The sequence below is a fragment of the Drosophila arizonae genome, chromosome 4 (genome assembly GCF_054131065.1).
Source record: "Drosophila arizonae isolate 15081-1271.41 chromosome 4, UAZ_ARI_1.0, whole genome shotgun sequence".
Classification (NCBI taxonomy): Eukaryota; Metazoa; Arthropoda; class Insecta; order Diptera; family Drosophilidae; genus Drosophila; species Drosophila arizonae.
Window position 1 is genome coordinate 13,477,473 of NC_142924.1, and position 16,705 is coordinate 13,494,177.

A 16,705-nucleotide genomic window follows, 5' to 3' on the forward strand; every position below is an offset into this window, starting at 1 on the left:
TACCCGTATTAATTATTTTGCGCTTCTATTTGCATACTCAGTTAATTAGAATGCGAGCTAATTGACTTAGATTACATGTAAAGCGTTGTCACCTGGCAGAAAATTGCAATAAGTGTCGCATAAACGAGATAATATTGTTGCATGTATTAGCTCTATATGTGTGTGTGTGAGTGTGCCTATGTGTGTGTTTGTTAGCCATTTGTTTTTGTCGCTCGCCTCTGGCATACGTCTGTATGTACATATAAACATGCCACGTTAGGCGACGTGCCAAGTTTCATGTGCAACTTCGTACCCTAAACAACAGCGAGCGAGGCGAACCACCCGACAGCAACCGACCCAAGCGATCCACTCGAACCACCCAGTTACTGGCTCCATCCAACAATTTACTACATATGCAGCGACAACAAAGCGCATGAATTTGTTGCCAGTTTGTGCCACCCGCAGCTGTGATGGCCACTGCGCTGCCTCACACCCACTCGCTTATCAGCCCCCCACTGCCCCTCGGACACCCTTCAACCCATTCGCTACGCCCATGTCGCCGACTGTCCATGCACCGCAATTTGCGCGCAACAGCAACAGCAACAACAATAGCAACAGCAACAGCAACCAGCAACTGTTGGGCGACGCGTGATATCCTTTACACACAGACACAAGCCACGCCCACCGCTGTCCGACGCCCACAATCCTGCTGCTGTCCGGAGTTTTACTTATCCATAGGAAGCCGGCACTCACAGCTACCGTTCCGAATTGAATTAAACTCAAACTTTTACCAATTTACAAAAGCAACAGCAGGCAACACAGCAAAAAGAAAGGCCAACAGCAGGAGGTGGGCTGGGTGGTGGTGCGATGGTGGTGCTGAGACGACGGTGAGGTGGCTGGTGGTGCAGCCAAGCAGCATAAGTGATGGGCAGGCAAGGAAGGCTGGCAAAGTTTTCGTTGGCAAAGCCAAGTCGAAGCTTATTTTCTGCAGCGCCTTTTGCCTTTTCGTTCTTTTGCCTATTTTCAGACTATTCTTATGCCACGCCCCCATTCCACGTTGTGCTTTCTTGTTGTTTCATTTTTCATATACCCTAGGCATTGTTGAAAGGAGCGCTGAGAAACTGAACTAAAGATAATTATTTTTCCATTTTCTTTATACGGATAAGAATGGATTTTATAGATTTATTTTTGTAAAGCTTATATAGAGAATTGTAGAAAGTATGAAAAACCAAATAGTTCTCATGTGAATGATTCAATTTTTATATATTATATTGCAGCATATATGTATATTGCCTTGCTCCATTTGAAAACTTTTGAAACCAGAACACTTCAATATAATTATTTGCATGACCAGCTCCATTGTGAGCTCAGGATATATTCTAGTCGAGCACTGCCCAATCTGGAGCTGTTATTTGTGTTTTCTTTTTTGTATATTTTTTGTACTTTTCCTCTTGCTGAAACACAATCTGTACCGTAAAAGAGCTTAAACCCTGTCAAGCCACCCATTAAGAGCCAGGCGCACATTTTGCGTGCTGGCATACCAACACACAAGGACACACACACATACACTCACGCACACAGTGAGCGAAAGAGATAGAAACTCTAGTCGGCTGTAGCTATATCCTGGCAAAGGACAACTATGACCGAGCTTTGGGGACGCAGAGACATGGCTAAGTTGTTTGTAGTTGCTGTTGGGGATTGTTGCTTTTTTCGGTTACTTTTGTTGGTTTTGTCCTGCTGCTATTGCTGTTGTTGCTGTCGTTGTTGTTGCTGCTGCTGTTGCTGCTGTTGTTGGAAATTATAGCATGTCCTTTGGACTAGCATTGCTATGGCTTTTGGCTACAGCACTGGGCGCCATTTGGTAGTAGATGGAGCAAATTGTTGACTCGCTTGTGCTTTGACTTGCCCCGGCTCTGTGGCTATATCACTCTCCCTCTCACCCTTACGCTCTCTCTTTCTATCTCTCTCTGCTTTGCTGTCTCTCTCTCTCTCTTGCTGATATCTGTCTCTATTTGTGGACCATGGCCGAAATGAGTGTCCATGATTTCAACTGTGGCACAATGTTTGTCATCTGCTGAAATATAATCGAATCGAGCAGCCAAAAAGCGTACAATTTGAACAAATTTAGTAGCTAAGAGAGACAGAGATATTGAAATGAAATGAAATGAAAATGGCTGTGGAAACCACGAAAATGGGCAAAGCTGAGGATGAGCTGAGAGCTGAGAGACAGATGAGATGAGTGGATAAGATGCGATAAACGTAAGCAGCTAAGGGCTGCGAGCTGTTAGTTGATGACGTAGGTGGAGAAAGAAGCTAAGCGTTTTCAAAGATCTTGATTAAAGCAGCTCATGATTCTATGTGTGTTTATGAAATAATGTTACATATATAAATAATAATTATTATCTTATTATGCTACATATTAAATTAGAATACACAAAAAAAAAAAAAAAAAAAAAAAAAAAACTATTAAAAAAATAAATAATAGACGGATTTCGAAAATTCTAATCTTGAAAATAATCCAGGGAAACCTAAGTACTTAGGTACAGTTAAAGAATCAAGCTAGAGAAAATAACTATAAAAATCCGAATAATTCTTGTAAATAAAGTAAAAAGACAAATAAGTAAAAAATTTATAATATATTTGAAATATAAAGCAAAGGACAATTAATTAATTAATGTATTGTTGTATAATTGAGCTAATTACATAAAAATACGTAATTATTGCTATTACTAGCAATGTCATTACTCTTATAATTCCAAGTACAATTATTATAATTAATTACTTTTATTAGTGTTAATCATTTTCATTATTTATATTACAATTCAAATTGCACTATAATGATAAGTGATAGGCAAAATAATTATGAACAAGTAGAGACAACCTAGAAGAGAAACATAATAATATAAATTTCTATAACAATCATCTGATAGAACTCAATCGCAATATAATTTGCTAGAGAAATAAGAGCTTACCATCGTAATCAGCATTCCAAAAAATTAAATATATGTATATAAATATACAAACGAGCAGCGTTGAGAGACCCTCAAATATCATCCACAAATGTTTTACCCAAACCCTGCTTCCTTTTGCTTTACCGCCCGCCGCTCTCAGTCTCTATCTCCCTCTGTCTCTCCCACTCTCTCCGTTTCACCCACTCTTTGCCGGACACCAAATATATAATTTTCCAGCCATTTTGCTCACACCACGAAACACCGCAATAGCCCAGCTGGGTGGTCATCATTCTGGCGACCAGGTCAGAGTCAGACTGTCAGACGAACAGACAGACAAACAGACAGAAGGACAAAGAAAAAGTAGCTAAAACGAAAAGTTAATAGAGAAAGCAGAAGCGACAGCAACAGCAACAGCAACAGAATGTGGGGCCAAGGCAAAGCAATGGATGGAAATATTGTCAGACTTGGGTGAAGGGGCGATTGGTGTAAGAGGGTCTTTTGGCAGCAGCCAAGTGGACAGACGAGCAGACAGTCAAGGCGAAAACTCACAAAAAGGTCGTATATACAAACACATATAAAAGTATACATACATAGATATACATAGATATAGATGGAAGGACAACGGACATTGGGATGTTGGACGACGGTCAGCCCCAAAGTTGAAAATGTACAAACAAATCGAGCAGACATACGAGCAGTAACCGAACTGTAGTATCGGGCAGAGAGGACGAGCGAGCGACATGGCGGGAGTGGGGCAGGGCGATGACGACGACAGACATCGAGAGCAACAAACAAACAAATAGACAAACAGACGTTGACCCAAAAGTTGAAGTGCAGATCTAAAAGCACCAACAGACAAACCAACCACCGAGCCACCCCAACCACCCTCGCACTAGCAGCGCTGCCCCCGCTACCCCTCGACACAATTCGCCTGGCTAGACCCAAAAGTTTGATTTAAGCTCTAGAACTTTTTGGGTGCGCTACTCGAGTATATCACGCATACGCACTGTGGCCATGATAGCTGCGAGTGGCTCTGCGTGTGGGTGTGTGGGTGTGTGTGTGTGTGTGTGTGTGTGTGGGTGTATGTGTGTTGCTGCGTATTTGTTGAATTTAAACATTTTCCCAACTTTGGGCTGCTGCTAGCAAAAGCCAAAAGTTTTCCCAGCAGCAACAAAACTTGGCCCCAAAAATAAAAAGAGTTTATTGCTGTCGGACTCGCAGCAGAAGCGATGGGCGGGAGGCAGGTAGAGGGGCCGACGGCGGGAGGGGGGTGTGTGGCTGCCATTGCCGCTGGCAGCATAATATTTTCTGCTAACGCAGTCACTTTTCATAAACTTTCGCAAGCAACAACAACAGCAACAATGAAAACTCAAACAACAGCAACAACTTGTGGAAATGTTGGAAAAAGGCAGCCAGCAAAAAGGATTATAGAAAATTGCCAGCAATATGAGCAGAAAGTGTGGGCAGCCAGGGGCTGTTAGACACAGCGGGGCAGGGGCCACTCTGAGTGGGTGCTGGTGTGGGCGGGGGTGTAGATGTAGATGTGGGTGTGAGTGTGGGTGTGGGTGAGGGTGAGGGTGTGGGTGGCTGCTTTAAGGGACGCTCGTCTGCCTGCGCATATTGTCAACTGTTGGCGTCGACGAACGGCAGAGCGAAAACGACAACGCATCAACGTTCTCGTCATTGTTATTACGGCCCTATGGCATATACATCCACACCCATACCACACAAGCACACACACACACACTCATACACAGACTGATATATATGTGTAGATATCGCCAGCCATACCCACGCACAAGCTTGAAAGCCGTCAACACAATGCTTGGCTTGTAGCCGAGAAGCGCAGCCAACAATGGGTGGCACAGTGGGCTGAAAGTTGTAATTGTAGTAATCGAATTTAAGAAATGTATATTATTATTATGTAATAATGGGATAAAGTTGACAATACTTGCCTGCTTAAGTAAGTAAAGACAAAGAAACAAACTAAAATTATTTGACATATTTTTGAAACTACTCTGACATATATTATTTATGCTAAGCTAATGTTTTCTTTTATATGATTTATATGCTACATTTTGCACCACTATGCGCTGACAGCGAAGGTCGTTTAGCGTTGATGACTTGACGGCATCTGACAGAGACGCGAGCAGAGCGAACGCTTCGAATTGTGGGTGGGATGGGGGTAAAGGAGATTATGCCCTGAGGGCGCGGACTTGGCCTGGGCAACCATAGAGTGAGAGGCATGGGCGGGCTGGTTGAGTGGGATTCGTCGGAAATTTTCAGGTTTTGATTGTGTAGTCATGTCAAAATAATAGTCAACTTACATGCCACAGCCGCAGCAGTAGCAGCAGCAGCAGCGGCAGAAGCGGCAGCAGCTGAGTTGGTCGCCAACCCCCGTCAAGAAAAAGCTCGCATTACACTCAAAGAGAGGGAGGGAGCGAGACAGAGAGAGAGAGGCAGGCAACTGTGTGTGAGAGAGGTGGAAGATGCTGCTAAGTGGCTGGAACTTGTGAGTTCCTGTGAGTTCCTGTGGTTTACTTGCTCATTGCTTCCTCCTTGTTTTTATATTTTATATTCGGCTCGGTCTGCTCCTCATTTGCATGGCGTGTGGCTTAAAATGAATTTGCGCATATTTGGCATATTATTTTACAGTTGCAGCCAAAGGACAAGCTCTTGACAAGCTGCTGCGATTTTGACGGGTAGCTCACACACACACACACATACGCTTAGAGGATGCTGCATATGTGTACAGCCCCTGCCTTGTCCTTGCCATCGGTAGAGTCCTTGCAACCCCCGAGCTGAGCTCTGATGCCGCCTGCTACTCACGGCACATCCCTCGCTTGTATTATTTTCTTTTGTCATTCTGCCTGCTGTATTTATACATGTATATGTATATATAGACGATTTTTCCTTTTGTATTTGTATAATTTTTTCTGTCGCCTGGCATCCCCTGCTAAATAATATGCAGCAGCCACCGCCACCTTACAGTGGGACAAAAAAAGCGCCCAGCCATTGTGTGCCGGCCCAACTCTCTTGTAATGCCATTGTGTGTGTGCGCGTCTTTTTTTTTTCCTTGCGTTTTTTCATTTCTTTTTTTTTTTTCATTGCTGTAACTTTTGGCCAACCTCCTGCTCCGGCCTCAGCTCGAGCTCCAGGTCCTGCGTCTCCTGCTACTTTGTCAGCCTGGCTTGCCATTTTTATTGTTCTTTGCACACAACTTCATTGTAGCCCACTTTTTGGGTGGTTTATTTTTATGGCTCCATATCTGGGCCCTCTGCCCGCTCATGCCACCGTTTGGTGTCTCTCACGAGTCGTTGAATTTTTGTGCTATTTGCCGGGCTCACACCCACAAACAGCAAAAAGGATCTGCGCCTGACCCCATCCTGCGTGCAGGACTCACTGTTTCTGCGCTTTCTTCTTGTCTCCCTCTTTGGTTTTGACTTTGATGAGATTTCATTTTTTTTTTTTTTGAGGTTAATCCCTTGTAGTGCCAGGACCAAGCGCGTCAAGTCCAAGTTCTTGCCGTGGCTTTGTCTGCACGTCTTCTATGCGTGTCTTCGTGTGTGTGTGTATGTGTGTGTGTGTATTTGTGCGTGTGGGCGATTATTCTTGGCGTGGAGTGGAAAATTAGTAAATGTTGAAAACCTTGCTGTAGCAGCAGCTTCTCTACTTTGCCTGCAAGCATCCTCTTTGCCGCGCTTGACTGGACAATGGGGCGCAAAAGGTTGGGCGTGGCACGTGCGTCGTTTTTTCATGCCTTTGTTTTCGCTTTCGTTTTTTTGTTACCTTTAACCGTTTGCCTTTGCTTTGTTGTTGGATTGCATGAAAATTAATTTTCCTAGCTATCAACTGCTGCTGACGTTGAAAGCAAAATGCTTTGTTACGAGTAGCTGCAGCTGAATCTTCTTTAAGATGTTTCACTTTGCCACCCCAGCTGTGGCAGTAGCAAAAGCAATCGGTGTTTGAAATATTAATTGTAATTTTCGACTTGGATTGGGTTTTTTGATAGGACTTTTGAGTTAGACTAGACGTAATTATGACTGAAACTTTTAATTGGATTGTTTTACATACTCAAGAGCTTAAGTAAATATATTTACTGATAGATTTGAAAATAATAAAGCTTAACACTGCCTCTGATATACTTTTACAGTCAACAGAGTTCAAGTATAGAGCCTCACGAATCAAATTCCTCAAATCGCCAGCTCTGGCGGATTGCATAACAAATTTGTTATTTTAAACATATCTGGGAACCATCAAATGCATATATACATTACATATCATTGAAGTTTTCTACCAAGTTGCAGCGGTGCAAAAGACCAGCAAAGTAAATGCAGTCAACCCCTTGAGTTGGCTCGTACAACGCTGCGTATACTTAATATGCGACTAAACACGCGCAGCTTGATATTTATGACGATAAACCTGAGCGCTGAGTACACACACAGACACTATACTATACACAAACACACGCATATGCAACCCACACACACACACAGCCATTAAATGGCAGATATCCTTTTAACACTTAAAGCGGTGAAAATATTAAAAACAAAAACCACAAAGCCAACAACAACAGCGCACAACATTTTTATTGATAAACGCGCAGACATGCCAGCACGCTTGCCACGCCCCCTCTCTCTATACGTGTGTGTGTGCGTGAGTGTGTTTGTTTGCCAGTCGTGTCCATGCCGAACCGCAACGCAGCTCAGCGCAAGTGTATAAAATTATGAAACAGCTCGCACCGTTCGCGTTGTGTCCCTTCTCACCAGCAAAAAAAAAAAAAAAAAAAAAAAAAACTTTCCACTTACACACCTAAGCGCCCAACCGCTGCACCACAATACGTATCACTGTGCCTGCACAGTGGTGCTTATAGACTACTTTGTTGTAAATGTTGCTCAACTTCTTAATGAATAACTTTTCAAATGCAGAGTTTTTGCTTTGATTTTATTTTCTTCTCTTAGCTCTAAATTTTTGTCTAAGCATCTCAATATTTATTTATTTAATGTGAATAATTATAATTATTCTTATCAGAGTAGATACTCTCAGGCATTCTCCTATATTTCTCCTGTTTTGCCCCACTGTGCTCCACTCATGTTCGTCCTTGTCCAGGCCCTCGCATACATACAAATGCGCTGCTGCTGCTGCTGCTGCCTTCTGACATGGTTCCGGCTTGTTTGTTTGGTTTATTTTATGACCATAACCGACCAGCACCACCCACACCCAACCGACTGCCTGGCCGCCCAACCGCCCAACCACCAAACGGCCGAGCCAGGCAGTTCCAACTATAATACACAGCCGTGCCTACTATGCAACAACGTGAAGGCACACGAGGCGCTGCAGGCGTTGTATTGTAGATATATATGTATATACAGAGATATGCTTCGTGTGTGTGTGTGTGAATATGTATGCCTGTGTGTGTGCGTATGTGAGTTAGTTTAGTAGCTTTTGCCGCCTGTTTGACTCGGCTGAAGTTTCAGCGCTTCACTGTGTGAGGTTGTTGCTGTTGTGTTTGCGTTTGCCACGCATATAAATTGCGTTGCTCTAGCTGTTTACAAGTATTTGTGTATGTGTGCGTGTGTGAGTATGTGTATGTGTGCAGCTGCGCTTAGCCCGTTTGCTGTGCCGTTTTGTAAGCCAGAGCCAGCTTAAATGCCATTTGTATGCATTGAATGTTGCATGGCCAGCCAGGAGACGTGGCGAGACGTGGTGAGACGAGTCGATGTTGCCGACTTGCCGCACAGTGGTCCATCATGAGCTGAACTCTGGGAGATCTGTCTCTTTGTGGCACATTAGATTATTTTTTCAGTACATTCGGGTTAGCACTGGAGCTGGCAACTTTCGTCTGCCACAATTCTAGTTTCAGCTGTCAGCTCAAATATGTTGCATATGATGTTTGCATTTTCCTTTTGCCATTTATTTCAACTCATTTCAAAATTGCTAAACTTTCGTGTGTGTGGGTGTGTGTGGGTGGGTGTGGGTTGGTGTGGGTGAGTGCTGGACATGTGACAGAGGTCATAAGCTGCTGCATCTGCAGTGAACCTACAGTTGACCTCTCCCTTGCACCTGCCTGACAGCCGTTACTGCAGTAACTTGACATACATGATATACTCACATGAATAAATATTAGAATATATAAATATATATGTACGTAAATATATATATATATTTAAATATAAGAAACAAAGTTAGTTTCTATAAGATTTTTGTAAATTTGTCTTTATGAAAATTTTTCATATATCTAAGGTTAACATGGTGAAAGTAATAAAAGCAATCAAACTGAATATAAGAAATAAAAGCAATACTTTTCTGATTTTTTTCTGAATTTAATAAAAACAACAAAATCTTTCATAGCAAAACGCTTCTTTTATAACGAAAATATTTAATAATATCTTACAAACTTTTCCTATACTTGAATATTTATACATATAATATTCGATAAGCTATTTCCTCTTTATTTTATCAGAGCTGATTGTCAAGAACTCTATTCTTATTTGAACAAAAGAAATAGTTCTCTATACTTTTGATAAAAATCTCTCATCTAAATCCTTGCAGCACGAGTGCTTTACTAGAAAAGGACTGCTGCATATTGGCTGCGTTAAGTCTTTTCCGGGAAATGGAAGTTTCGCCCACTCAGCTCGAAGTTTGGGCAATTTATGATGGGGTTCAATCGGTGAGCGCCTTAATCGACAGGCTGACTCTACTTGGTTAAGCAGGAAACTACGGGAAAGCATGAATTATTGTTATGATTAAACTAAGAGTGTGCCGGTGAGGGTGTGCGGGTGTGTGTGCTTAGCAACCCCCAGAAGACCCAAAAAATAAAACAATCCAATCTGTAGCCAAGATGTAGCCACTACCCCAACCCCTAAGTCGTGTCCATCTTTAACCCAACAGCAAGTCAAGCAAACGAATCTCGTACGTTCCATCGACCATGCCCACTTATTCTATATTTTACTTAATGCATTCTCTGCTTATCCTTATTTTTATTAGTGTTTCAATATTCTTTTTTCACTTTGCCTGGTTGCGTTTCTCTCTGCCATCCGTTCAGCTGTCTGTCGATTCAGCTCACTTTGCTTTGGTTGCCTTCGAGTCGTGGTTCTGGTCCCGGCTTCAGTCCTGGCTCTGGGGCTGGCTCGTTTCAGCCATTAAATGGACAAATGAGGGATATAAAACAATTCGCTTTGGCTTCCTTTTTCGGTCTTCGAGTCCTTACAGTTCTTTCTCTCCTCTCTCGCTTCTCTCTCTCTCTCCTCACCGCTACTCTATTTTATTTTGTTGTTTTTCTTTTTTTTTTTTTCTTTGTTTCTTTTTCTGCTCGCCAAAGTATTTTATTATTATATGTATTTCCTTTTTCTTGTAGACCTTCTGGGTTGGTCACTTTATTTGTACCTTGCCATGGGGTGGGGGTAGTGCGGGCATGCAAAGTGCTGGGCATATCCTTTTTGGGGCCATGTCCTGGCATGGCTGGCGGTCGGGATTTATGCTCAGTTGTTGGGTGTTTCTATTTGCCTTTTGGGTGTGTTTGCTTACACGGCAAATGTCGGTACGTCCTTTCGTGTGTCCTGTTTATGTAATCGCCCACATTAGTTTTTTCGCCTTGCCATGTGCTCAGTCCCGGTGTTGGTTCTACAACATTTGCACTCACTTTGAAGACGCCAAAAGCGGAAAAAGAGAAGATATATATATATATATATATACCCAGCTCAATAACCAAAAGATTTGGCCTAGCTGCGAAGCTCATTTATACTCGCAATACTGGCGAATTCGTATCCTTTTTATTTCCACTTGCCAAGCGGAAAACCCGAAAAAAGAAATGAAACTTACCTTAATTCTAATGTCCACTCTCTAGCTCTCTCTCTCTCTTTCTAACTCTCTCTGTCTCTCAGTGTCACACCTTCTCACTGGCGTTGCTTCATTTTCCGTTTACTATATTTTCTTACTTTACTTGCTGTCCCGCACTGGCGCATGGAAAATGAAATGAAAATAGAATGATACTCATTAATTTGATAAATCGCGGGCACAGCTGAGTGCATGTACCGTTATATATATGTATGTATATATACATATATACTATATAGAAAGTCCTCTCGCACTGTACAGTCAACGCTTTGCTCGCTCGCTTTCGCTTTTGTTGTTTAATAATGCTCGCAGATTTTATAAATGACCACGTTGCAAATGAAAAAGCAAAGAAAAAAGAAAAGAGGAAAAAGCTGACCTTTAGCGCAAATAGGAAGCTCTGCTCAGCTCTGCTCCAGTTCCTTTTGCTCTCCAGTACCTTTATTCTATCTTCGCTTTGTGCGCGTTGATTTCTCTTTTCGTCCTCATCATCATCATCATCATCTTCGTGATGTTTATGATTATCAGCTTGAGCGGGAAATTCTGCTGAATTTTTAAGTAATTTTTCTTGGTTTGCAACGCCCACTTGGAAAACATTTTCCACGGCACGCCCCTTTCCCTGCGGCCACGCGCCCATAACTTGAATTTAGCTTCGAAATATTTCGGTGCCTCCAAGCATTCAGTGTCGTCATGGCCATTTATTTGGGGACCCGAGCTTTTATTAGCACACATTTAATAGGGTCACGCGTGTATTTGTTGGCCTCCCATTGACCCAGCCCCCGCCCGCACCTACGGTGTAGGTGTTTTCGTTCGTTTCTTCTGGCTGCCTTTTTTATTATTATTAATTTTCCAGCAAGTTACATGCACACAAAACAAAATAAAGGCAGGACAACAAGAAACAGTGGCAGGCAGCAAGTTAGGGCTGGGCTCAAGCCGGGCGCGATGGTCGCGGGGGAGGGACTGATGGGTAATGGGTGGGCGGCTGGCACGAAAACAACGCAATGCGAAAGGACACTTCAATATGGAAAACTGAAACAAAACGTTGAGTGTAGCTTCTTCAAATGAGGTCACTTTTTGCTCTGCCTTTGAAATAGATGGAAATATTTGCGGCATTACCTAAATGACCTCTGGCGAGGAAATCAACAGAGGTATAAGAAAGGATGGATGTGCCCAGGATGGATGACGAAAAGGAAGAAAATATCCTAGATACAGTCATTCAATAAACCAAACATCAAATGCCTTTGAATAAACAGCTGAATAATGCCTATTAAAATCATAGAGAGATAATTTTTACCCAGCTCAAGCACATTTCGAGCAATCGATAGCTGATTGTCGATAAATCTATATTCAAATGTCTTCTACTATACTAATGCCTATCCTCCATGCTCTAGAGGGTATCTGCAAGTCATGTAAACTGCTGAGCTGCCTATATGTACGGCTGATTCGTCGGTGCCCATTAAGTGAATACGAATCGAATTGAGTGTATTGCACACTTAAAGTCAAAGTCTAAATGGCCTTGAAAACAGTTGTAGCCATCAGTAATGTCGTCTGCAAACTCGACTCGACTTCACTCGGCTCGAGAATCGCGGCAAGCCTTGCATTCGCTGTACGGCTGCCCGGTGAATCTGGCAAAAGGTGCTGGCGAGCTGTAAAAACAATGTCTGCACAAGCTTATTTGCATAGGCATCGCATTGCAATACAAAGAATTTGGCGTCCATTACGAGGAAATGTAATACGAGCGAGCACATGACGTATACGCAATGGTGCCAGAACCAAAGCGGACAGCGGCACCGCCAGCACTTGAAAGCCAATGGATGAAAGTAAGTCTGCAGAGCGGCTGCTCGTGATGACGTAGTTGGCGGCCAACTGTAATAACTGCTACCTGGCACCGAAGCGATAGCAAAATATATAAAACAAAAATATAAAATAATCACAAAGCTTGGCCAATACGGCCAGACAAAAAAGTTGGCCAGTTGTCCGGTTGCCCACTTTCCAGCGAGCAGTTGTTAACGCGAAGTCATCGCGTTAAGAGCTACTACAGAACCGTCAGCTCCTTAGCTATACTTCAGACAACGTGGCGTATGCGTAACGCGTGCAAGTTTTAGTGCAAACTATGATGCATAAGCCCACTGCTGAGCCAACAGCAACAACAACAGAAACAACAGCAGCAACAACAACGACAACAACAACAACAGCAACTAATAGCAATTTAAAGAGCTCTAGCAATACCAACCTATTCACCTTCGATGCCCATCCCTACTTCAGCTTTCCCATGGAACCCTACACCTCCTCCAAATACGGTTCACAGGTGCGCGAACGCAAAATCGATCGTTGTCTCAAACAGCTGCAGGAGGCGCTCAAAATTAGCAAGTAAGTGCCAGTGCGCTTCACATGGAAGCTATTTTTAAGAAAACCTATTAATTCAAACATATATTATATACAAACATATATTATACACCAGTTGAGGAATATCTGTTCAATAGACGTTTCACACATTTATTTAGAAGACTGATTTATTTAGAGTAAAGTGTTATATTCCATAGAATTTAAATAGTACTGCTGTGATAACTGTTGCGGTGAGCTGAGAGGATTTGCTGAGTAGACTGATTTCAATGCACAATCTTTTATATAGCGTGCATTGCTGATTCTTCGTAGATTCTTAGCTTACCCTAAGTTAATTGCTAATGAGCTGGGATACAGTGCTGCCCTGCAGTGCTGTACTGTATCCCAGCTCATTAGCAGGTTTTACTACTACTCAAGTCTAGTATGTTAACTAATACATTGAAATTAGCTAAGTCACCTTATCATATTATATAGCTGCTATAGAGATAGTCCATTAAATAACAGATATACATATATTGCGCAAGATATCTTATTTTAAATTGAAGCACCATACTACTATATCATATGAATGATTGATCAAATTATGAATTTTCGTATGAGAGCTTGATTTGTTCTTCATAATATAACAATTTTTATAAATAAAACTTTAATAAATAAAAACTTAAATCAGACAATTATATGTGAACGCAATAAGATCAGGTAAATATATTTAATTTTTTTAATATTTTCATGATAAGCAAACATTTCAATTCAGATAAATAAAATATATCATGAGGTCCCTCAGAAAACTTAAATAATAAATTGCTCCACTTACAACCTACTCAAGCAAAGAAACTTATATGCGAGTTACTCTACTATATAACATCGCTAGAGATAATCATGATATCATGGTATCATCATATACATGGCACTAAAATATCTCTAAACACACTCACAATCACTACTCCAATTCGTTCGCATCTTTATCAGAAATGCAGGCTTGAGTTCTGATTCATCTTGCAAGTCAAGCGCTTTAATTGACAAATAATTAAAGCGAAACGCTTGCCAAATATGCCTTTTAAGCAAATATGTTTGGGCTTAAGAGCTTAAATCAATGTTTACATGCGCCTCGGAGACAGCACTTGCAATATAACTAATTCGAGTTGGTTTTATTTAATAATTAATTAATTGTAGTCATGTCAATTGCAAAGAGAGCTGCAGAATGCAACTGAACAAGTGCCAAGCGAATGAGCCAATAAATTATTTAAACAAAAACTTAATTTTTGGTTGCGGCTAGCCAGATAACAAGCATGGCCAAAAGGAGCAAATGGATTAGGCCAGCTCAAGCTAGAAATTTCACTGCACACACACACACGCGCGCATGGCGTATATATATGTATGTAAATGTATGGGTATAAATATGTCTGGCTGCTGGTCTTGTGGCAGCTGCCTGTGGCATTAGCATTGCGAAGACTGTAACTAATCACAAATGATAACATTTGCATGTGCAGTCAACACACGCACACACACACACACACGCACGCGCACAGCTGCTATGTGTCTGTGTGTGTGTGTAGGTGTTTACTATGCATTTATGATTTTCGGCTATTTGCATACTTAAGTGTGCAGTTATTACCTTGTTATTCCGTTATAAATAACAATGGCCATCATGGCATGTGTGTGTGCATGTGCGGGTGTGCGTGCGTGTCCTGAACTATCTGTCATTGGCAATTGCATAAAGCTGCTTGAAGCTGCTCAAGCACTCGGCACAAAAACATCTTGTGCATAATTAATTTCTGTTTATTTAATATGTTTTAATTCATTATTGATTCTAAGGCATCATAATAATAATGCAAACAGCATTTCCCGGCGGAAATGCGATAGCAATGCATTGCCTTCGTTATCTATTTCGAATTTGATTTTCAATATACGCCTTAGAGTTTTTATTTAATTTCGTATTTTCAAATATCACTCATACGCCATGTCTGACTGTCATTGACTTGCTTTAAAGCTTTAACAACTGCCACACATTTGCGCTGTGATACATTGCAAAAGAATGTCATCAAATGAAAAAGAAACAAAAAGCAAGAGAGAGAGAGAGAGAGAGAAAGGGAAGCAGAGAAAGGGAGAAAGAAAAGCGCATAACAAATAGTCACATTGTGGCTTTAATCAGTGGCATTTAAAATGAAAACATTTAATCGCATTTGCATTAATTTGCCATATGCAAAAAATATGCGAGCAGGACAAAAAAATACAATGGCAAATGAAAAAGTAAAGCACTAAATAAATAAATTGAACGAGCGACAAATTAAATAATAAAGATTACACACACACACACACAGTTGTACACACACATACGCATACACCTCAATATTTCAAATGTTGATTGAATTATCACATTCTATGCAAATCAATATATGAAATTATGTTTCTCTTTTCCTCTTTTTGATATATGCAGAGCTCAATATATCTGAAATATATTTCACTTAAATTGTTTTTATCATAAATTGTTTTGGTCATTTTTTGTAGTTGAAAAAAAAAGAAAGTAATACTAAACGGGTGTAAGTGACTGTATAATGCTCGTGCAGATTATAAAAAAGACCGCTGAATGGAAGTGTACGAGGTTGCTGCAGTCTCATGAGAGAGGCAATAGATCAAGAGACTAAAAGTCCATAAGATTTAGCAGCCCATCTGTGTGAGAATTGAGCTTGGATCGTAATACAAATCTGTGTGATCCCAGCTGTCAAACTTGAACACGTTGCACCACTTCCAATAGAGAGGACTCATAAACATTGCGCTCAATCTATAAAATAGCTCAACGGGAATCCACTCCACACTCAGGTACGCCAATGAACGAACGTATATAAACTTTGAAAACTGCAAGCGATATGCTCTCTTTACTGCACGATCGAGCATAAAAAGTGCATTGATCGAATTAGGAATTCCCTGTAAACACTTAATGAGCAAACTCTTAAAACTGAAACGGTGTATATAGAGATGATAAATGTATTAAATCAGACAGATGTCATTCGATTTTCAGACTGTACATTTGATGAAAAATGTGTTCAATTCGAATCTCTCACCCAAATGTCCCCACACGAATTATTACAGAGTAAATAACCAAACAAGTCTATTAAATTAAGTGTGCAAATGTAATATTTTATGCCAAATGCCAAACAAAATTTACAAACCGATAAACCATTAAATTTATGCTGCAAAGTCGCCGCTAATACCTCATAATATTACCATAATTTTCATGATATACTCGAAAAAAAAGTATTTTTAATAAACATTGCGTAAGAGCAGCGGGGATTCCATATTGAAATTAAATGTAATTATTAACTTTGCAAGTATTAATGAATTTTATAACTTTTTACTTATTTGAAATATGTTAATTGCACGAAATACATTCAGTCAAGCAATCAATCAGTCCTTCAATTATTTATGAATGCATAATCTAAATCCTTTGGTTGTGAATCAATCACTCAATCAGTCAGGCTGACTCAGACAGGCAATCAGTCATTTAGTCAACTTTTACTCTCAGTCATTTATTAGTTAAATCACTCAATCAGTATGTCAATTAGTCAGTCCATTATTGGGTAATAGCCCAACAATCAGTC

The 16,705-nt window shown here is 40.9% G+C and overlaps 1 long non-coding RNA gene across 1 annotated transcript in view; it reads right to left on the reverse strand.

The window, feature by feature from the left end:
* Positions 1–3,828: 3,828 nt before the first annotated feature.
* LOC149269154 (uncharacterized) overlaps positions 3,829–16,705 on the reverse strand; it is a 47,533-nt gene continuing 34,656 nt past the window's right edge. Inside the window, exons 2-3 of the long non-coding RNA XR_016269868.1 lie at positions 10,752–10,885; positions 3,829–10,571 (exon numbers count right to left, since the gene is read on the reverse strand). This is a non-coding gene — a long non-coding RNA (uncharacterized LOC149269154). The remainder of the gene's footprint in view (positions 10,572–10,751; positions 10,886–16,705) is intronic.